Source organism: Chrysemys picta, chromosome 5 (assembly GCF_011386835.1).
Source record: "Chrysemys picta bellii isolate R12L10 chromosome 5, ASM1138683v2, whole genome shotgun sequence".
In the NCBI taxonomy this organism is placed as follows: domain Eukaryota; kingdom Metazoa; phylum Chordata; order Testudines; family Emydidae; genus Chrysemys; species Chrysemys picta.
In genome coordinates, this window is record NC_088795.1 from 15,230,467 (window position 1) to 15,254,817 (window position 24,351).

The 24,351-nt window shown below is 43.9% G+C and overlaps 1 protein-coding gene and 1 long non-coding RNA gene across 2 annotated transcripts in view; one reads left to right on the forward strand and one right to left on the reverse strand.

Annotated features, from left to right (window-relative positions):
- Positions 1-21,568, reverse strand: part of CCNI (cyclin I) — a 46,216-nt gene extending 24,648 nt beyond the window's left edge. Inside the window, exon 1 of the mRNA XM_005304101.5 lies at positions 21,258-21,568. The gene's annotated coding sequence lies outside the window, so the exon portion shown is untranslated. The remainder of the gene's footprint in view (positions 1-21,257) is intronic.
- Positions 2,858-15,775, forward strand: LOC135983539 (uncharacterized). The gene is made up of 2 exons (XR_010601218.1): positions 2,858-7,383; positions 12,441-15,775. It is a non-coding gene; the product is annotated as an uncharacterized LOC135983539 (long non-coding RNA).
- Positions 21,569-24,351: the final 2,783 nt, after the last annotated feature.

A 24,351-nucleotide genomic window follows, 5' to 3' on the forward strand; every position in this document is an offset into this window, starting at 1 on the left:
TCTTCCTAAAGTGGTTAACATGATGATCAAACTGCTTTAACCAATCAGTACTCCCATCGAGAAGGTATTTAGAAAGAAAAATCGTATCTATTTGAGATCCACTGTCAGGAATTCTTGCTGCTCACACACTGCTCCATAGACATGGTCTATTTTGTAAATAATGCACTACTGCATTTAGGCACAGATCCTGAAAGCTGATCCACCAGGGCAAAACACCCAATGTCAGCTGGATTCCTAAGTCACTTCAGCACTTCTGAAAGTTTTACCCATAATGTGGTTTATAATTCACAGAAATTGCAACTGGCTTCACATCCCCTGCAATGATACCTAGGAGGACAGGAAAGCTACTCTTGGATGTAACTAAAGTAGGTTAACTTCAACAACTGTGGAGGGGAACTTGACTGCACATGTCAATTTTTAAGACCATGTCTACACTAGGGAATATTTTTAAAATACAAAAAATCCCACCAGTGTTCTCCCAAGGCAGCTGAACCTGTGTTAGCCCTACTGCAGATGAGGCTCCGCTAACCTGAAGCCACCCATCACTAACACCAGTTCAGCTGAAGCATTAGTGGGAATCTATATAAAACTCATTAGCATAGAAAAGGCATAAATGCCCTGCAATCTAGATAATCAAGGAGGAAATTTTTCCCCACAGAAGCCTACAGAATTTAGGAGCACAAGTCCCATTTACTTGTAAAATCTTCCCACAAATGCACCAAGTAAACCAATGAAAAGGGGCTTGGGGGGGGGGGGCACAGAAGCATGCCCTCTCCTTCAATAGCTTTCAGAACTAAAACTTAGATGTTATTTGTTAATTTTAAGCAAAATAAATAAATACATGAATAAAAAAGCCACACATTTTTTAAATGGACCCTTTAACATAGTTGAATCAGAGAAAAGATGTTTTCAAGGGGAAAAGATTTAAGTCTGTTATTTAAGTTGGCTAGATATCACCTGCCACTTTTTGTGAGCACAGATTTCTTGATTGTACTAAGTCACTTAGGCAAAACGATTCATGCTGCAAATATAAGTCCATGGGAAAGTATTTAAACTTTGAACTACTTGTGTGCTCTCTTGTGAAATCTGAAACATAATACGGAGGAGGCTGGCCAACTCCTGGCCAGGCTGTTTACAAAGACTGCAGTTCTTAGATTTATGAATAACATAGTTCATGCTTCTGTCAAATTTTACAATAAATAAGATAACCTGCTACTATTTCTGTCAAATGTAAAAGCACAGGTAGAAGTGACAAGAGAAAATGGATTCCCTCAGACCAAAAAAAAAAATTTTTTTTTTAAAGGTAGATTCAGTATGCTATATCACAAATTTAAGGGAGACTAAACCAAGTTTTTAATCTGTTGCTAAGATTCCTGCAATTCTTAAGAGGTGCCATTCACCCCACTTGGGCTATGCACAAGGCTTAAACATCACTTCAATTCCACTTAAGCCCTCAAGTACAGTTTAAGTGATGTATATACCTTGTGTGATCTCTGTGCATAGGTTGAATTTCACCTCTTCTGAGAATCTTCCAAAACAAGCGCTTCAAAGTGAACGAAACAAACCCTAGCTAGCCAACCCTATGCCAACCTAATACTAGAGTAACGAACCAGAGTGACAATGGATGGAGAGATTTCCAGATTCAAGTTCCCAGTGAATATTCTAAATGGATTCAAAATACTTAAAAATTTATGAAGAATACCAGATATTGGCTTCTAATGGATCAGCTGAGGATTTACACGGAATAAATCTTTAATAAAGTGCAATACCCCTTTCCCATTTTCACAGGGAAAAGTTATCTTTTAAAGGCAGAACTGAAGTTGCCCTGTTATAGAAATTATCCACATGGAACAATGCCAGAGAATGTACTTTTCATTTACTGTTTTTTCACAAGTACCTCTTCTCAGAGGGAGACACTAACAAACCTCACTTAGGCCAGGATAAATCAGGAGTAATTCCACTGGAATTACCCAGCTGTAAAACTAGTGAGAGATCAGAATCAGGCCTGTAGACTTGAGTCACGCGGATGGGGTCCAATCCCATACCCACTGGCAAAACTCCCTCCGAATTCAAGGTGTGCAGAATTGGAACTGTTGGTTCCAAAAATACAGATCTGGGGCCTGATCCACCCTTACCTTTCACAGTCATTCACACCTGCACAGAGTGGGTGTAAAAACACCAGCAAGTCAGAATAATGGTCTTTGACACTCACTTTGCACAGGTGTGCGTGACAACACAAGGGTCCAGGCAGGGGAGAATCTAGCCTTCTATATTGGTGGCTGTGATGGCTACATTTAGGAAGCATAAAGAACAGGAGTACTTGTGGCACTCCTGTTCTTTTTGCGGATACAGACTAACACGGCTGCTACTCTGAAACCTGTCTTTAGGAAGCATGTTACAATAATTTAGGACCTGATCCAACTGCAATTAAAACAAGCCAATAGAAATACTCCCTTTGGATTTCAACACGAGTTGGATTTGGTCCTTACAAACAGATTCAGGTAAAACATAACACTAGCTCCCATGTCACAGAAATTGGTTTTCCACACCTCCTAAATAAAGCCCTCAAAATTGGATTTTTTCATGGATTCCACAGCACAGAAGCTGGACATAAACTTATTTTCAAATTCAATTAGACCCTTAGGAGTTCAGTTGCTACGTAACTGCTAAGTAATGAAACATTCTTTATACAGGTAATCCTAGCTGGGTAACATCCAACAGGATATCAACCGCAGCCTGTCAGACTGCACTGTAGGGTACATAATTGGAAAAGACTGTAATTAAAGGCTTATGTGAACACTTAACTTTATAGGAGATAAAATAAGTACATGGGGGGGGGGGAGAGAGAGAGAATGAGGCGGCGGGGGATGGGACAAGCAGGCTTTTAGTATCTGAACCAAAGCCCACTAAAGTCAATGGAAAGACTTCACCGTCTTCCATGGATTTTAGATCAGCCCCCTAAAGCACTGCCTAAACTCTGTTCTTATACCTCAAAACAGCAGCACCGAAGGCGTGAGCCCTGGGAACAGAAATCAAGTTCCAAGGCCTGTTTGGGAGGCACAGAGGTCCTTTCTCCGCATGCTTCACAAGAAGCACGAATGACCTTTACCCTGAACATCATGTCCCTTTATTTAAAATATCTGTGAATATCATACCTTGATTTCCTAGCACAGAAAACATAATTAGCCAGGCCTTAAACTCCAGACATAAAATATCAAAAGGGGCTAGAGATTTAAAGCAAAAGTCAATCAATCTTTCAGGATTTTACACCTCCGGTTATTTTGTTTAATATACACAATTCAGGTCATACCAGTCAGCTTTGATAACACAGGGCTTGATTCTGTTCCCATCACAGTTAATGGCAAATATCCCATTGACTCTAATGGCGGAAGGTTTGGGACCCTTAGAGATTTTTTGCACTTAAGGCTGAATTCCATCCTTCAGAAGAAAAGGAGCGCACACTTTGGCAGATCTTTGGATTCTAAGGAGAGCAAAATCTATACTCTTTTCTAGGCTGAGTTTTGAAAAAAATTAGTTTATATCAGCAGTTGTCAATTGTTTTTCCTAAATCACGGCCAAAACACCAACTCTAACAATGTTTACAGCACAAATGGATTTCACCACACTCTAGTCCAGTCTCTCATTCTTGCCTAACCTCTTCTTCCAAACATCACGCTGACCCAGTATCTCCTACCTAGCAACCGTTCCTCTCATGAGACGCTCTCCACAGGAATTCTTCTGAGATAGTCAGTGCTCCCACTGGTCTTCCCACTCACAGCAAGAGGTGTTTCTATGGTTGTATGTGCACTACAGCTACAAGAGTGGGGAAGTAACTGATGCAAGAGAAGAAAGCAATGGACTCACAAGAGAACATTTCTTCCTTTCAGCCCCCTCTCCTCCCAACAGTGACGCCTGGATGGTGAAAAAAAGTCGAACTCTTGCAACAGAAGGAAGCAGTCAGTGAGGGAGTGTATCGCATAAGACTTTAAGGGTAGTACTGGTCCTAGGGCAACGCAGGGCAGGCCAATCCCTGCCTCTCCTCAGAAGAGATCAACTGATGCAATGGAAGAGTAAGACTGCAGTGTAAAAAATAAAAATAAAGGCACAATTCTGGCTGCCCAAAGAGAGGTGTCTGACTCACGTCTTTAATAAATGCAGCAGACAAGGTTTGCAGTGGGCTTAGCATTACAGGAGAAATGAACAAACCTCCTTCCATTGAACCTTCTGCAGAAAAGGACCTAGGGGTTACAGTGGACGAGAAGCTGGATATGAGTCAACAGTGTTCCCTTATTGTCAAGAAGGCTAACAGCATTTTGGGTTGTATAAGTGGGGGCATTGCCTGCAGATCGAGGGACGTGATCATTCCCCTCTAATTGACATTGGTGAGGCCTCATCTGGAGTATTGTGTCCAGTTTTGGGCCCCACACTACAAGAAGGATGTGGAAAAATTGGAAAGAGTCCAGCGGAGGGCAACAAAAATGATTAGGGGGCTGGAGCACATGACTTATGAGGAGAGACTGAGGGAACTGGGATTGTTTAGTCTGCAGAAGAGAAGAATGAGGGGGGATTTGATAGCTGCTTTCAACTACCTGAAAGGGGGTTCTAACGAGGATGGATTTAGACCAGGGGTCAGCAACCTTTCAGAAGTGGTGTGCCGAGTCTTCATTTATTCACTCTAATTTAAGGTTTCGCGTGCCAGTAATACATTTTAATGTTTTTAGAAGGTCGCTTTCTATAAGTCTATAATAACTAAACTATTGTTCTATGTAAAGTAAATAAGGTTTTTAAAAGGTTTAAGAAGTTTCATTTAAAATTAGATTAAAATGCAGAGCCCCCCGGACCGGTGGCCAGGACCTGGGCAGTGTGAGTGCCACTGAAAAATCAGCTTGCATGCCGCCTTTGGCACGCATGCCATAGGTTGCCTACCCCTGATCTGTCATCTGGTACCAATGAGAACAGTCTAGAACAAGGAGTAATGGTCTCAAGTTGCAGTGGGGGAGGTTTGGATTGGATATTAGGAAATACTTTTTCACTAGGAGGGTGGTGAAGCACTGGAATGGGTTACCTAGGGAGGTGGTGGAATCTCCTTCCTTAGAGGTTAAGGTCAGGCTTGACAAAGCCCTGGCTGGGATGATTTAGTTGGGGATTGGTCCTGCTTTGAGCAGGGGGTTGGACTATATGACCTCCTGAGGTCCCTTCCAACCCTGATATTCTATGAACCTGGAGAGTCTTAACAGCTTAGCACAAATATGACCAGGTTGTATCATACATGCTTTCATTTCTCTTTGATTACAACAGTCAATATGTAATGGAATGTAGGCTAGGTATATTTTTATAGATATATTTTATGCACAGTTACACACAGGGCATTAATATATATTGTATGCTATTATACACCCACTTAATCATAATTCACTTTTTGTACCGCCGTTTTCCACTATACAAGAGAACACAACAAAATGTCAATATGAAGACTATTTTCATAATTCTATTGCGGGCTTGTAATGTAGTGATACTTGGATGACTTATTCAATAGAGACTATTAGACCCATTAATATCCATGCTGTATCTTTGACGGATGAACAAACTACATACATGAATGAATGAGATCTATTGGTCAGCTTATAAACCCAGACTTCAACCCTAGAGGGTTGATTCATCCCCAAGAGTGTAGACAAGGTGCAATTTGCATTTCTTCCCCCAGCTGAGGGCACTACACCTGAGGGAGGGAGTGCTGACTAATACATGCTGGGGTTATATTTTATTCACACCACATATAACTACTATGCATTAAGCACACACTATCAACATAACAGTATACTGTGTATATATTTCTAGCTGTTACATGGCCTGAATCAGCCTATGCCTTTCTATAATCCTGTTCACTTATGCTAAGTATCCGATAACACATTGCAGTCAGCTTTGGCATTGGAAAATAGGTAACTCATCAAAGGCAAAGTACATTAATATCCTACCCTGGTACAAGCTAAGGAGGTACATTCACAGACCAGAACCTGAAATGCTAGTAGCCAAAACAAAGATAAGAAGGATACAGAACAAGTTAAGGAGCTGGTACGAACTGGTGGGGTAGATTTGAGTGATATGTAAAGAGTTTTGTAACTGTAAAATGATCCTCTAAATAGCATCAGGTGAAATGTGTCACTTTGGAAGCAAACCTTCTTTGTAAGGTGAATTAAACAATGCTACACGGGACAGCTTCCTGGAAACTGGCATCATATTGAACCTTTATTCCTGTACTATTCTATTATTGACTTTTAGCAATAAACCTGACTGATATTGGTTATTTGGTCTCTATGGAATATTTCATAATGAACCAAGCGTGACCAAGCCCTTGCCGATACAATTTACCAGCAGAAGCGAAGAGGAGCAGGAGGTTAACGATTTATACAGAGGCAGCTGCTCCATTGCACGGCAGCACCAGGTGATCAGAGAGCACGTGTACCTCACTGAATAGCCTGACAGCCACAGCAAAGGACAGAGGGATGCTTTCAAAAGTGCCCTGAATTAATAAACCCAGGTGCAGCTAAGAAGGGTTAAATACCTCTAAGAATGTTAGGTTTCAGGGTAGCAGCCGTGTTAGTCTGTTTCCTCAAAAAGAACAGGAGTACTTGTGGAATGTTGAATCTAGAGCCACCACTAGGAGTAAGAGAAGGTGGTGTGTGTGGGGGCGGGGGGAATCAAAATTTGCCAAATGGAAGAGACATTTCGTTTCCAAACTAAGGAGCCAAATAAACTGGAAATGGGAAAGGGGCGGGGGGGGGGAATCTACAATAAAATTAATCACTTGAAAGTGTCCCTGTAAGCCAAAATGGCACATGCCCATGGTGCTCTGAGTGCTGCAAAAGTTAACTTGCCAAGGAGCCCTGTAGTGAGTCGGTGTGGCTCCCCTCCTGCCCAGAAGAGGGAGCCCACGTGCAGGCACCAGAGTGGGTGGGACCACCACCGCCTGTCCCCGCCCCCCGGAAGTCAAGGGGCGGGACAGGAAGTATAAAGGCCGGCCGCCAGAGCTCAGTCTGCGGCCAGCCACCACAGGGAGCAGACGTGCGGCCGGGAGCTCCTGGCCAGGAGACCGTCGAAGACCGAGGCCTGGACCCTAGCTGGCCTGAGCTACCCCGGGCCCGCTACGAGGAGGAGCCGCCGGAGCCCATTCACGCCCGCCACTGGGAGAATCCCTGGGAACCCCATCCCACCAACCTGGAGGGCGAGACTGCACCCGAACCCCTCCGCCCCTGTTGTTACCCAGAGGAGCCGCCTGAGGACCGTTGGCCTGACTTCCCGGCAGAGCTACCGGACCTGCCACCGAGCCCTGGCCGAGAGGAGCCCATGCAGATGGACTGGCCCGAGCCCGGCGCGACGAACAAGGTAGGCTCTGAGGGGGATCACGGAAGTGGCCCGGGGGTAGCCGACCCCAGTCTGGCTGCAACTGAGTGTGAGCCAATGTCAGTGTGTTGCGGTCTGGATACCCCACTGACCAGCAGCGGCAGCAACCGCTGCTAGGGCCCTGGGCTGGAACGCAGTGGAGTGGGTGGGCCTGCGTTCCCCCCTGCCACCCTCCGCTCACGGGTGGCAGGCTTCCCCCTCACCCAACGTTCGGCTACAGCAGCCTAGGCATATCCTGTGCTTCTGAACTATTTGCTCGCTCAGCCCTGCAAACAAGGGCCTGAGCTAAACTGTGTTTGCCCCGCCCTGATCCAGGGCCTGGGCTCTGAACTGCCTGCTCGCTCAGCCCCCTGCAAACCAGGGCCTGAGCTTAACTGTGTTTGCCCCGCCCTGATCCAGGGCCTGGGCTCTGAACTGTTTGACCGCTCCGCCCCTCCAGTCAAGGGCCTGAGCTTTACTGTGTTTGCTCCGCCCCTGCAGTCAAGGGCCTGAGCTTTAACTGTGGTTGCTCCGGCCCTGCACCAAAGAGCCGGAGTTTTGGGACTAACTGACTGCTTGTTCCCACAGTAGTGAGTCGGTGTGGTTCCCCTCCTGCCCGGAAGGGTTGAGCCCCGGCTAGGACCTATTACATGCCCGAAGGCTGAAACTACCCTGTATATAAACTAACATACATTTTAACCAGATATAGTCTCACTTAAAAAAAAATTAGGGAGCACTGCAAGCAAACACTGTGCTTTACAAAGTGCACAGACCTAATGCACATTAAAGGGGCTGTACGGGAAGGAAACAAATGGAAAGACTGGCATTGCTTCTTTGAATCCAGCTTTCTGAAAGTCGGGCTGGAGTCCATTAGGCAACTCTGATGTTTTTATGTGCTCAGATTCGTAATAGACAAGCTCCCTCCACGAAAGACACTTTCCAAGGTCCCACCAGTGGTAATAATACTTATACCACATCCAATTAAATGTGTATGTGCGTGCACCTGAGGTACTATTGTGGCAATTGGGGGGGGAGGGGGAGAAGAGGGGAGCCTAGAGTAGACAAACCTGCTTGCCCAAAGTCAGCCCTTGTACACAATTGGATATCTGTCACCACAAAACAGTCACCATAGAAATTCAAGAAGCTTGGTTCAAGGTGGATTGGACCACTGTAAAGCATTCAACTCCAGCTGAATTTTGGCCTCCGCTTTCTTGGGGTTAGAATAACACGGCTCCCTTAACAACTAGACTGATCTCTCTCCTTCCTCCTCCTCTCCCCTGCCCCACAAATCTTGGAAGTTTTTGAATCACCGCTCAAACATCTTGTAGCTTCTTAATCCATTCAGCATAGGCTCAACTGGCCACCGTCATATTTCTTGAGGAATTGCTAGCAAGTTGGAAAGGGGGAAAGTCAGCTGTATGAAAGCTTCAGTTTTGTTCTGAAGGCTGCTCTCTTCCAAACGAGGTCGTAACTTGGTGATTCTTGCCCTGAAATTAGAGGTTCAAGTCTTTTAGAGGTGATGCCTTCTCCATGTGCCCCCTCACGGCCACATGTTCCTCTGCCACATCTCCCTCTTCAGAGTCCCTTACAGTCTCTCTCATGAGCACCATCACCCTCCACTTGGGGCTGAATAATGATCACACACAGTTCCAAAGGGTCCTTCGTGTCCACAAAATAAAGTCCATTTCTGCAACCTGAAGGTTTTCACTTATCTCTGGCTCTTCACTTCTCTCTTATCTTCTGGCTTTATGACCATTACAACATAAATTGTCTATGTCACACATCACACTATACAAAGCAAATATCCTTAAATCAAACTAGTCAGCTCTCACGCAGTATTTTTCTTACTTTGCCAATCTGTAAATTTCAATCAGCAATGGAAATATTTTTCTCTGGTTTGGGTGTACAGTGAAAACAACATTCACTGACATTTACCTATAAAAATCTAATCCTTTCAAGCCTAGTTGTAAGTATTTTACAGACCTGAGTAGTATGCTATAAGCACATTGATAGATGTTCTAGATGGTCATAAAACAAGATTACAAGCAACCAGTTAGACTAACAACCTATGACAACTGTTGGACTCTAAAACAATTGATTAATCAGTTATTAAAACATCTTCTGTTTATAAGAGTTCCCTTATTATAAAAAGCATGACAGTGCGGGGGGCGGGGGGAGAGGGCGGAGGGGGGAAAATAGCCACATTGCAAAACTTTTCAAAAAGGCAAAAATCCACAGAACTCTTCATAACCATTTACAAAAACTTTAAGAGACCAAGAAACAAGAAAACAGAAACTGGATAGTTCTAAATATAATAGAGTATCTCCAAGAAAACTGCAAATACTGGGAAAATATATCCAAAGGCTTCTTGCCCTGGAGAAGAAGTGTTACAAATGATTAAAAAAAAAAGGACAGGCAAGGTTGGCAGTAGCCCTAGACTTTTGGAAATAAAGCATCAGCTGTTTTTAGAGATGAGAAAGTTGAATCCCAGGTCCACCCACACGTATTCAAGACAGGACTGTTGAGGATGGTAGTAAAAAAGTTGCCTTTGTTCTGCTCACCCTCTTTCTATAGGCTGGCCTGTATAGACAGGAAATAATTGGATACTGGTATAAACCAGTGACAAATTTAGTCACAATGCTTTCTCCTGTACTGCTTCTAAGGCAGTACAAACACCCCCGCTTAACTATGGGCAACATGTAAACTCACAGTTGAGATTAGCTGCAGCAGCAAAATGTATGCCCCAATGCTCATTTTTTTATGAGTTTTGCTTTTAGGTTTTGATTTATTTGTACCCACATTCAAAGCAAAACAACCTCCTTCCACTCACAAGTTAATTTGTATTAAATTTAAACTCCCCTCCCCCACCCCCCAAAAAAGCTTTGCATGAACCTCCACAAACCAAAACACTGCACCATAGAGCTGTACACGGCTCTTACCATGTGTCCCTTATTTTATTTGTCTGGATGTTGTTACATATCTAAGATGCTGTTTGAGATGTAAACTTCTATAACATCAGACTGCGTCCAATCCTGCAATTGCTGGGCACTCAAATCTCATACAATAGTCAGGCTGTCTTCAGTGCGTGCCATGACTGCAAAGTTATAATACATTTATTATTGTGGTAACACCTACAGGGAGGGGCCCTACTGTGCCAGGTACTGTACAAACATTACAAAGATACATATGATCCCTGACCTGATGAGCTAACAATTTAAGCACAGGACTATAGATAATACTGTATGTGGATACAGACAGGGAACCCTAGGAAACAACAAAATTGTTGGGACATATAAAACACTTTATTCCGGTACTAGTCACAATGAAAGGCAAATATGAGGTGGCAACTGGATAGTAATGAGCAAAATTGGATACGCCCTTACACCAGCGCAACGCATTCTCTTCAGTCTCAAGACAACAGCTGCACCGGTTTTACTCCATGTGGCTCATTACGACTAGAGACAGCTTACACCTTCAGTACATGCTAAAAGTACAAAGTTAAAACACCACCACCACACAGCATTATGAAATGGCTATTGCTCCCCTCATTACAAACATGTTAATACAGCAGATGCAGAGTCCAAGTCACCCCTCAGTTACACCAATCTAACTCACTAATTTCACTTAAGTTACTTCTGATATACACTGATGTAGATGTAAGGAGAATCAAACCCACAAAGATTGAGTAGTATATTTAGAATAAGGATCACTGGCTTTCACACTCATAAAATGCTTGTTTTTGATCTTCGTTTGTTAAACATTCAGAAACAAAAACACTCTGCATTGCTTTACAAGTTACACAACCATCCGAACGAGATGAGTGCAATACATCTGCAACTAGATACACATGAAACAGATTGAGAAACAGCTCAATTTTTTTGCAGCTCTAGCCAGTCATTAACATAATTGAACAGCAACAAAACAAAATTGGGTAAAAAATTACTGTTCTTAAGTCTTATTTCTGACAAATTATATTGTTTCTCTAACACACACACACACACACACACACAGCAATTACAATAATTTGGTTCCTCTTGACAACTGCAAACAGGATGTTAAGAGAAAGCAATCTCCACCAGACATTTATTAAAAACAAAACTAAACACATAGCGTGTCCAACATTTTGCTCTGCACACTCAGAACAGCTTCAGAGAAAGCTATTAGTGATTACTGCCAATATGAGGATGCAGTTTAAGGCACTAGGAGGAGACAATTATAAGGAAATGAGAAATAAGCCACCTTTGGCACAACAGATCAAGTAGGAGATCCAGTACAGTAGATGTAGAACAGCATTCTTAGGCTCTGAGGGTACCATGCCCTCCTATCATTAACTAAAGACAACCCAGTATTACAAAGCTAAATTGTCTGCAAGGATCACGTGTTCTCTGTCTCTACCAGTGGTTCTCAAACTTTTGTACTGGTGACCCCTTTCACACAGCAAGCCTCTGAGTGCGACCCCCCCTTACAAATTAAAAATACTTTTTTATATATTTAACACCATTATAAATGCTGGAGGCAAAGTGGGGTTTGGGTTGGAGGTTGACAGCTCATGACCCCCCCCCCTCCGTAATAACTTTGCAACCCCCTGGGGTCCCGACCCCCAGTTTGAGAACCCCTGCTCTACAAGATGCCAATTAGAGAGTATGTAAATGATCCAATAATACAGGACTGTAGAAGCACAGTTCTGGCTCTTCTCTGTAAACACCTCCTGCCAAATTGGTGCAAATTTCACAGTGTTAAACTGGCCCTCCTGTCCTGGTTGGCCCTGGGGCATCTGCGCAGGTTACTCAAGCTGGGAAGGTCTCAGGAGGCCACCAATGGATCAGGGTAATTAATAAAACACATGGACTATTCTCCTATCCCCAGAATGCCACGCCATAGCTCAGAGGAGGCAAACTTTGCAGATTTGGGGAGTGCCAGCCTTTGCGTCTTGGAGTTCCCCTTCTGCTTGCTTTGCAAACGTTCAGTCTGAAGTTGCCACTTGTTCCCATCCATTCAGTTACAGCAGCATGTGCAGTTCTGTGTTCCAAACTCATCTGCTTCCCATTTTGTTTCACCAGTAAAGAACAAGCTACAGCTGGCGGTGAACTTGTTTAAAGCAGTTTGCTCTTTCAAGAACAGGGACCACCAGCTGGACAGTAGTCCTTACGGAGAGCAATCTGATACAGTTTGAATTTTGAAAGCAAACCCTCAAGATTCTTGGGACCAAGTTCCCAGCTGGTGTAACTCCACTGATGTCAACAGTTACACCAGCAGAGAATTTGGCTTGTGGTACAAAGGCAAAAGTAATGTCACAAGGGCACAGAACCTCAGACTCAGACTTTAAGGTCAGAAAGGACCATTATGATCTTCTAGTCTGACCTCCTGCAAAACAAAGGCCACAGAATTTCACCCACCCACTCCTGTAACAAACCCCTGACCTATGCCTGAGCTACTGAAGTCCTCAACTTGTGGTTTAAAGACTTCAAGGTGCAGAGAATCCTCCAGCAAGTGACCCGTGCCCCACGCTGCAGAGGAAGGCGAAAAACCTCTGGCAAATGGTTTAATTCAGCACCTCCCTTACCAAGTTAAAGATAAGAAACATCTGATCTCTGGACTGATGAGCAAAACTGAATATTTGCTGTAACATGTTACACATGAGTGAGCTTTTAGACCAGTTTATTGCATATCGTTACCAATGGCAGCTTTCCATTATGGTTAGTAAGACAGCACATCAATAACATCAGCAGTTAGTGAACACACAGGAAAACAACAAAGACTTGAGAAACCTGAGATTTTCTTCACATCTGATCCACCTCTAACCCACTGGTTTTGTCATTTGACAAAACAGACATTTTAAATTGAAATTTGAAAAAAATAAAAAATAAAAAAAACCTCTTAACTTCAGTGAAACGAGATGTCTATGGAGCTCAAGAATGCCTTCTTTGTGGGGCCTGCCTGAATTTTCAATTCACCCTCTATTCCATTCAGAACCAGTTACATGGTTACAGTACTTGTGGCTCTGACATCTCTGGCCCCCCCAAAACTCCTGAGGGAGGGCCTAAAAAATCCTCCAAACCCTGTAATCAGGCAGGTGTGACCTAGACACTCATTATTTTGCCTTCAACCAGCCACAAGGATAAGTTCAAGAGGACTTTTAGGACATGCAACCATGTTTCATCCAACCAGATTGTATTTGGAAATCCTAGAACATAAATTACTAGTATTATTATTATGGAATTTGAATGGTGGGAGAGAGATCAGAGTTTAGCACTTGCAGGTATTGCCATAAAAAGTTTTTCCAACCATGAGGGTTCTCACAACAAAGTTTTTGGTGGCCTCAGAGCATGGCCACAAAGTCTTGCTGGTGGCCAGGCTGACAATTTTTGCCAAAATATTTAATTAACTTTAGGAAAAAAACAAATAAGTATACACATACATATGTCCAAAACATTGTAATTTCTTCATGTAGGTGCTTGTTTTTGCAGACTCAATAATAAAAATAATGTACACTTGTCTCTATTCTTTACTGGACCTAAACAGAATAGAAACACAAATAAGACGCTTTGCACTTTTTTTTTATTGTTGTTTCTTTTACTTTTTTGGTTTTGTTTTTTTTATAAGATTTACTAGCTAGTAAGTCTGTTGCTGTAAAAAGTGATATTTTGTATATTTGTTAATATCACTTTTCACAGCAGACTTACTAAGCCCCGATACGCCTGGGGGCAAATTAAGCCCTAGATGGGAGGTGGGCAGGGAGGCTGCGGGGGCCAGAAACAATGGGGGAAGAGGGGAGGGGGAAAGAGAGAGTGAGGCCTGTGGCCAAAGCCTGGAAGGAACCCGAAGCCCTTCAGCCAAAGCCTGCCCGCCCACCCCCGCCACTTCAGGGCTGAAGCCCAAAGCCCGAGACCCACCCAAGAAAGTGAGGAATTTACCAGCTGCCTGCTCCTCCAGCTTCTGTCTCTCTGGAGGGGGGCAAGGCCCAACCCCTGCTAGCAGCCATGGGGGAGGGGACACTGGTCCCCCATCCCCCCCTCCACCCCACCCATCACAGTCCAAGAGGCTGTGGCTGCAAAAAACAAAACAAAACAAACAAAAAAAACCCTGGTGGTTGCATGCGGCCACGGTGGCTGCATTTGAGAAATGCTGACTTACAGCACAGCCATTATTAATCTGCAGCAGGCTTCATGCCCACGATGCACTTCCCAACAAACTACAGAATGCAAATACTCACCAATGACTTTTACCATTCAAACATCAGTATGTCAATTCTCTAGCCAGAGAAAACAGTATGATATGGATAGCTATTAGGAAGCAACACTTACTTTTGCCCTTGAAACATTAATTTTGCAGATCTCCACCTATGGGAATTATTCTGACATATAAGAATTTTCTAAACCTGACACAAATGTCCCTTTTCCATGTATTTTATATATATATATATATATATATAAATAAAAAGCCACACCTATATTTGCAAACCCCAAAAACTTACACTGACATTTCCCCCACCTGTAGAATTTTTAGCAATTGGCTGAACACTTAGTACAGTGGAAATGTTAGGAGACAACACCACATCCGAAATCCTGACAACTGGAAAAATGCATCCAATCTCCCCAAAACTATCCTTGCACGGGACTAAAAGCAGTTTAAGAACAGTACAAGCACCTCAACATCACTACATAAACTGAATGACGATTAGGTCATAGTCACCGCCTGAAAAATCTACTTGCCAATGACAGTAGCAGAAGGGACTTGGGCCCAGATCCTCAAAGGTATTTAGGTGCCCCACCTTTGAGGATCAGAGCTGCAGTCCTCCACTGCTGAGGTTGGTGGACAATGGGGAGAAAGAACAGGGCTGCCCTCCACAATTCAATCCCCACCCCGATCTTTTGTTCCAAGACCCCCAGTGAAATTTACAAGCATCTGGTCAGTTCTGCTGCCCTTTAGAATTTGGCAATGAGCAGAAGGGGCTCCATGAGCTAATGGCCTGAGCAGAGCCAGGAACTTCTGAGGGCTAATCCCAGCTCTGCCAGTGCTGTGTGTGAGCTTGTGAAAAATCATTAAAACCTTCCGTCTCCTCTTTAGTAAAATGGAGTTAACAATACAGAATTAGCTACTGTTTACACACTGCTTTGGAAAAAAAAATCTAAATAGGGCCACCAATAAAAGGTGCACTTCTAAAGTACCCAACTTTCTTCTTCAATTTAACACTTTCTTGTGTAAAAAAAAAAATATATATATCTATCTATCTGGCAGAGAAGTTTTCATTACCAGCACCTATGGCAAAATATTCATCAGCTTTTTAGAACTTCGGAATAGTAGCAGCTTCGATGCAAAATGGTTAATATGTTTTAGGTTTGTTTGGGTTATTTGAAACATACCATATACACCTCTACCTCGATAGAACGCTGTCCTCGGGAGCCAAAAAATCTTACCGCATTATAGGTGAAACCGCGTTATATCGAACTTGCTTTGATCCACCAGAGTGCGCCCCCCCTTTCCCCCCAGAGCGCTGCTTTACCGCGTTATATCCAAATTCGTGTTATATTGGGTCGCGCTATATATTGGGGTAGAGGTGTAGTTGAAATACCTTCTGTACAAGAAGTGCAGCATCTGAAGTTTCAGAGAAAATAAGGGACAAACTGAACTTTCAATACAAGAATTAAAAATCAGAGGTAAAGAAAATAAATCAGTACATAGACCTGATTCTCCTCTCTAATCAGATGAACTCCTGATTACATGTTACACAGGTGTAAGTGCAAGGTAAATCAGGTCACATATCTTTAATAAATAATACCACCATCCAATTCCTACATAGTGCTTCATCAGGAGACCTCAAAACACTTTACAAAGACTGTACAAACACGGAGGCAGGCAGAGGTGAAGTGACTTGCCCAAGGTCATACAGCAGGCCAGTGGCAGACCCAGAAATAGAATCCTGGTCTTCTGAGTCTCACTCCAGTGCTCTATCCACCAGAATATTCAGTTTCTAAAAGCAGCTGAATACAGTAAATCAAAAGGATTAAACCTGTAAAGATGCATGCTTTTAAGGACTCAAGTCTGGTACCAGGTCAAGATTAGTAACCAGAGCCACAGTGAACGTGCAGACATGCAAAGAGAAGGACTCTTCCGTGGAAGAAAAGCTCCCATGGGGGATTCTGAGCTGCTGAGTTCCACTGAACTAGCATTTCTCAGTTGTGGGAGTAAGTACATTTTTTGTTTCTCATCGCTGCCACTAGCACAAAGTGCACTGGAAACCAGGCAACCGAGGGACACCAGAAGACCCAGCCCTCAAGAACAGGAGGATGACAGGAGAGAAGACAATTATGTGGGAGATTTTCAAAGGCATGTAGAGCAGTTAGGTGCCCAATTGCCATTAATGCCTTTGAAAGTTTATCCTAAAAAAAAAAAAAAAAAAAAAGTGTCTAAACAAAATTAGTGACACTAAAACTCAAAGCATGTTTACAGTTCTGAAATGTATTTTAAAACATCAGATCTTTTTAAAGAGATTGTTTGTACAGTTTGAGTTATTTTAGTAACTAAGAAAAACATTATTAAAATATGCAGGTAAATTGCATTGAAGTGCTAGTTAAAGATGCCAGATTGCCAGCTCCAGAGACCGATGCCAGTTATTTGTTCACGGAACAGATACAGCACATGTACCTGTATGTTTTCTTCTATTGCCTCAACCCAGACCCAGACAATGCTCTTCTAAAAGTGAAAAGATACTTGGATCTTTATGGTCCATTTATCCAATCCAGAGTTCTGGGAACATGTACAAAATATATCATTAAGAACTATACAATGACAAACTAAAATACCCACTGAGATGATTCCCCTCTAAACCAAGACTTTGCCCAACACTCAAGCCTAGGGAAAGAGCTTAAGATCAATAAATGTGGACTTTGTGAATTCCAAAGTCATAGCCTCTCATAGAAACAGCCCAGTGGCCAGCCCCATCAATGACTTCAGCAGATAATACCGTGGCTGCTGAGTGCTGAGATCAAACAAGGAGAGAGAGTCTCTGAGGTAATCAGGACACAACCCATTTAAGGATATACAGGTTAAAACCTGTACCTCAAATAGCATTTGGAACCAATGGTTAATCAGTACAGATCACAGGTGTGACCAACTCTTGTTAAGTGGTGGCTCTCATCCAGAGGGCAGCTGCATTCTGCACAAGCCATAATGGAGTAGTCCCAAAGGAGGATTAAGTTAAAGAGAACTAAGCCCCCTTTATTCCTGAATAAAAACATCCACACACAGTTTAATGTGCACTGACTTGACACCTTTAGTTCACTTGCCTTAACTTTGCTGAGTGTAGCCCTGCTGCGTAGATCATATTTCATCACTGGCCTCTTCAGATACTGCTAGGAAAAGGGACAGTGAGAATGGAAAGGCCACCACCACCAAATCTGGCTCTACTTAGGCATATACACCACACTCATCAACATAGGATCTGAGCACCTACTTCAAAACAGAGACTTGTCTGCTGCGAGTTGAACTGTGACCACCAATCTCATTTCACCTAGGCCACTGAATCATTAGTAATACCTTTCAGTCCCTTCCAATCTGGGCTGGATTCTTATATACAAAATCTGTCAGCAATTGCCACTTTGACCCAAACCATCCCTAAACTTTCACTTTCACCCTTCCCTATCTCTCAAAAAGCCCTTTTGTAAACCAAAGGCCAGATACATGGATATTTGCAATGGAGACTTAGTTATTAACAACGTGAACTGCAGTAGCACTAGGGGCCATGGACCAGGATTCCATCATACCAAACACAGACCAAAAAGCCAGTTGCTACCCCAAAGTGTTTACAATATTAAACCTACCAGCAAGGCCCACGTGGATTCACCCCAAAAGAAGAGAGGGCGTGTTATTGCAACAACCCCTCTTTCATGGTTCCCACCAGGTGTTAGGAGGTGGATATTGCTTTAATTTGTAAACTCCATGAGCAGGAGCTGCAGCTGGGAGACACTAATATGCATGTCCTACGGCCATCCTGGCCAGACCCCATCCCAGACAGCACTCCTATGTAGGGGCCAGCACTAAACCCACCCTGATACCAGGGAACTCCTAGTGGTTTTGTGGCACCATTTCCCCTCCCGCTGACTTTCCATCTTGAAGGCCTTCACCAGGGTGTCTCCTCCAGTAGTAGCTGGAACAGACACAGGAGAGTATCTAGCCCCAGCTACACAGCAGTGCAATCTATACGCCTTCAAATAGCTACAGTGCAATATATTTTTGGAAAGGGCATTTAAGTGACCCAATGGATTTATACTAGCAGAGAAACATTTCATGCAAATGTCTCAGAAAGTGTTTAAAATTAGATCTCGAACACACAAAAGGCAAGAATCTGTAAGAATATCTAAAGGCCAAATTAAGATCAGTCTCTTAATGGGGCCTTTCAAACCCCAGCTAAGAGAAAGTTCCCAATTTGGGGTGCAGGGCAATTAAAAGCACACCCCCAAAAATGTTTAACTCCTATTGGGAAAAGCCAACAGATTAGCTTTGCAGAGTTCTAACCCCAGGCTCCGGAGCAAGGCACAGAACTGTGCGCTACCTTTACAAAGCAGCTGAACAATTTTAAAAACAAATCTAATTGTTAGTAGGGATCCAAAGTAGATCCCCCAAGTCTGGAATAAGGTACTGTGGCTTCTTTCTGAGAGCTAAACTTCTACCAGCCGTATGTTGCAAAATTTGGTGCCACATATATACATCCCCGAGGTGATTATAAACAAAGCACTGCAATCAACCTAAAGGTTGCAAAAGCCTACAGACTCATCCCCATGACAGTGAAAACATTAGCCAAGCTTGAAAGGGGAAAACTAAAACCACATAGCCCGAGAGATTCTGTACAATTTAAATATGATAAAGGGGTTTAGAAAAAAATCAAAACCCTGTGCCTATGTCAGAGATGCAGCTGTCTGCAACCCCAGGGATACAGACTAACACGGCTACCCCTCTGAAGCCCTGGGAAAGGGACATTATAAACTGAAAAGCAATTGTTTAAAATCAGCCTTCCAAAATTCTGCCTGCCTAGGGCAAGTAATTATTATTTTTTAAAGCAGGCAAATAAAGCATCATTAATTTTTTCATCCTTAGGCAAAAAAAATCCATTCCCCCACTTTTACCCTAAGGTGGCAAATTGTCATGAGAATTTTTGCAAAGGCTTCTTTAAACCAGTTGCACGAAATAACCTAAGGTAACGTTATCAGTTTATATCATCCCTTCTGGGACAGTTTTACATGAAACAACATCAGCAATTCAGTCTTCTTTCAAGAAAACTCTTTCCGTGGGGGGTCCATTCTACTGCGTCAACTGACACAACAAAGCAAGAACTAACAAAAACAAAAACCATCCAGGAGAGCTGCCTGCACAAGTTTAGCAGTCAGATCAGAAGAGTCTGAAATAAAGTACAGTTGCCATTTTTTTAAAGCATACTTTTGATACAGAGTAATCGACAATAACCCAAAGCAGCAGACAGAATTATGGACAACTGACCATATGGCCAGAAAACAGGAGCAAAAGTACAAGAGACACTGGATACGCTATTTGCAGTAAAATTACAGGATTGGGAACAAATATTCAAATGGAATTATGCCCCTTTGGACAAGAATATTTAGAACATCTAAGGCCCCAAATCCTGAAATGACTTGATCACAGATCATAGAATATTAGGGTTGGAAGGGCCCTCAGGAGGTCATCTAGTCCAACCCCCTGCTCAAAGCAGGACTAATCCCCAGACAGATTTTTGCCCCAGATCTCTAAATGGCCCCCTTACGGATTGAACTCACAACCCTGGGTTTAGCAGGCCAATGCGCAAACCACTGAGCTATCTGCTCAGATAGCCCCCTGAACTCCTATGGTGCCCTAATGACTTCAATGGAGCACCGTGCAGGTGTGCTCCAAAACAGAGCTTGTTGCAGGACCGGGGACCTACAAATAAAAAGTCCATACAAGGTGCTGGATGTCCTCAGTTTCCCCCAGGAGCTGAGGACTCTCTGAGCATCTTGCAGGAAGGGCCTGATGTTTTGCAGGACTGGGCTAACACATTATTTAGAAATATTACTCTTAAGAACAGAGACTAAAAGTGTGAACACTTGCACGCAAACTGAAATACACCCAGTTAATCTCTTTATTGTATTTGACATGCAATAAAAAAAAAATCAAAGTAATGTATATATGGGTATTGCAAAAAACATATCTACATATGCAGCCACTTCCATGTAACAGTTTCCATATTTTACACGTGGAAGTAAACACAAGCTAGATCACTTAAAGTTTAATATATACACACCCGGTGCACAGAGATATACACACATTGCTGCTTTATATCTGCAAACAATGCTATAGACTGCAGAAGATGTGTATACAAGTATATCAGCATGTATTCTGCAACTCAACCACACACACACACACTCTGCATGTAAACAATAACAATGGCAAACAAACCTATATTTTAGACATCTATAAACACGGAAACCGGGATATTTGCAGCATACTGCACCAAGAATGTTATTGTATATACAAACGTGCATTCTGATGGACGGATTTTGCATGCAGGGTATGCACGTTATACGCTGCAGACTCGGTCTATACGACTACATCTGTTCGCAGCAGCATGTGTTATTTAGCCAAACCCCATAAACCACCCGCGATTACTTATCTATTGCAGCGCTGCATGCAAAGAGGTAGGTGTTTGTGTCACATCAGCGAGGCGAGCCTAGGATCCCTGGCGCGCTGCAAGGCAAACGCCTCATCGGAAGAGCACCCCGCTTTGTTAGCAGCGGCGCGGCAGGCCCCCGCACAAAAGCAGCATGCCCCGCAGCGGGCGGGCTTGCAGGGCAGTGCAGACCCCAGCGCATGCCGCGGGCTCGCGGGCTCACCTCCCCCGCGGAGCTGCCGGGTTCCCGGTCGGGGCTGGCCCATCAGAAGCCCATGCTGGCGGAGCGAGGGCGCTGGACGCGGCTAGTTCCCCGCCCGGGCCATGCTAGAGGCGGCGGCGGCTGCGGCGGGCCGCGGGGCTCATGTCTCCATGGCGGGCGGCTCGCTGTGCGGGGGAGCGGGAGGGGAGCCCGGCCCTGCTGCTGCCGCCGCCCCCGGGCTGAGACGCGCTTGGTGCTGGGGGAGAGGCGGAGAGGGAGCCGCGGCCCGGGCCGCAGGGCGGGGAAAGAAGGGCCGGCTGCCGCCGCCGCCTCCCTCGCTGCTCCGCCCCGCGCCCGGGGGCACCGGGGGGGGCGGTGTAAACACGCAGCCCCTGTCGCCAGCTGTGTCGTTGCGAGGCCTGTGTCCCCTATAGACACGCCTGCTAGCGTGTATATGTGCCCCGTCGGCACCTATATCAGGCGAACGCTTTCGGGGGCTAAACTCATGCCCATAAATGTCTCTGAGGTGCCACAAGGACTCCTCGTCCTTCTTCCTGATACAGACTAACACGGCTACCTCTCTGGCCCCTATATAATGCGTGTGTCCCTTATGCTGCTGGGTCCCCTGTATACATGTATCTAGTTATGCCCTGTAGACATCTATAGAGTGCATGCATATTTCCCTAATACAGTGTGTCCCATAGGTTCTCACCTGTTTACCATTGTGGGCCGCAGATGCAGCTCTCCACGTGTTACGTGGACCACAGCCACACAATATATAGTAGGGCGACCAGATAGCAAGTGTGACAAATAATGACAGGGTGAGAGGTAATAGGCACCTATATCAGACAAAACCCTATCAGCACTGTCCCTATATAATTGGGACAGTGGTCACCCTAATATATATACCACCTGTGTGGCCCCAAGGATGTCACATGGGCTGTCGTTGTGTGCTGATTGGGCCGCAGGGTGAGAACCACTAAAATAGGGATACACACATATATACATGCCCACTAGTCATCTATATAATGCATACATATATTCCTCACACTGTGTAGCTCATATATATGTATATATTTATGCCCTACAGACATCTATATAATGCATGCCTGTGACCCTAACATAGTGTATCCCATATATATATACACCCACACACCTGTGCACCCCTAATTTTTCCCAAAATAAACTGGTGCCCAATTTGAGATACCTTACAGGAGCCATGCTATGAAAATCAGGTCCCATCAGAGTGTCTCACTTTGGGCACCCAAAATCATTAGTCACTTTTGAAAGCGTAGGCTGCTGTACATAATGGAATTGTGTGTTATTTATGTAGATAAAGAGATACATGTTTTCCTTGTATATTGGGCATACATGTGTCTTGCATGTGCCACATCACACATGGTGGGGAGGGGATTGTAGGTCATACATACAGTGTGTATATGATACATCCACACACCACTGGTTTTGGATGCCCAATATAGCACCGAGTACAATAGGGTCACAGTCCAAAACTGGGAGTCTTAGATGCTACTGCAATACAATTAATAAGGGGGCTTTATTTTCAGAAAGTAACAAGTGCTTGCCCTCTTCAAATCAGGCTCATATAAGGTGTCTCAGGTTGGCATCCAAAATCACTAGTCACTTTTGAAAAACTTAAGCCAGCATGCACATGCCAGCCATACCTATGTATGCAGTGTTGTTGTAGCCGCAACAGGCCACTTCACCTTAAATGATCCCTTGAAATACCTTAGCTACTTATGCTAATCAGTCTGTTCCACCTTGTATTTAGCTGTGACACTGTGAGTACATTGCCCAGATCTGAAGAAGAGCTCTGTGTTAGATCGAAAGTTTTTCTCTCTCACTGACGGATTTTCGTCCAATAAAATATTATCTCACCCACCTCGTCTCTCTAAAACCCTACCTATGGACCTAAGGAATACATGGAATACGGATGTATCAATGGATGTCTACCAAGGAGACACATATGCCCAGGGCCGCCCAGAAGATTCAGGGGGCCTGGGGCAAAGCAATTTCGGGGGCCCCTTCCATAAAAAAAAGTTGCAATACTATAGAATACTATATTATCATGGGGGCCTGGGGCAAATTGCCCCACTTGCCCCCCCCCCCCCCCCAGGTGGCCCTGCATATCCCTATGGGTATAGGGAATAATACACCTTATAAGACGGCTATATGCCCAGAGAATATATGTTTTTATACAGGAGATAAATAGTGGAGACATACTGATGGATGTGCAGAACATTCTGTATACAGTGAATATAAATTTACCAGCCCAAACATGAAATCTACTTACTCACCCTTACAATAATGCTGATGATCATTTAAAAACAAATGATATTTTATCAGTGCCTCAAAAAATATTACTTGACAAAGTTGAGTGGATGATTAAAAGGTAGATTTTAATATTTAAATCCTACCTAACCGTATGGATATAACAGCAATATATATCATGCATACTGTGGGGGAGAGTGAACAAAGTGAGTTACGAGCACTGAGTGTTTTTTCTATTCCAAACTTTCATGGATATGTTGTTTAAAAGGGATTTGGTTTTCCTTTCACTGCTCTGCGGAAGCATCAGACCTCTGTGTTGTGATGTTCCTCATCCTTCCCTCTGCTCCCTCCTCCCATTCTGAAGCGGCCTCACTGCGCATGCACCCCAGTGGCCAGCTGGAGAAGGCAGGGAAAGAAAACAACAGAGAGCAGGGATGGCAGGAGAGGGGGGAGCAAGTGGCAGATGGGTTAGGAGACAGGGAGGGCCAAGGGAGCAGGAGGTGTGGAAGTGGTGGGACTGGAGCATAAGGGTGAGGGAACATAAGGGAGGAGATGGCGGGGACTCACTAGGGAAGGAGTCCCTTGGCAGTACCTTCCTTGCTTTAGCCAATCTGATCTCTTTTTTCTGCTTGGGAAATGTGTGACAACAGCCCCCTCTCCACCACCCTCTTTCTTAGTATCACTCCCCTCCTACCACGTTTTAAAATCACATGTTTAAGCTTTAGGATTTTTGTCTTTTAAAAAAAAACAACCAGGAATAGCAGAAAGACACCACATTTCTTTCAATGAGACCTACGCAGTGAAAGTCTGACTATGGTTAAAGGAA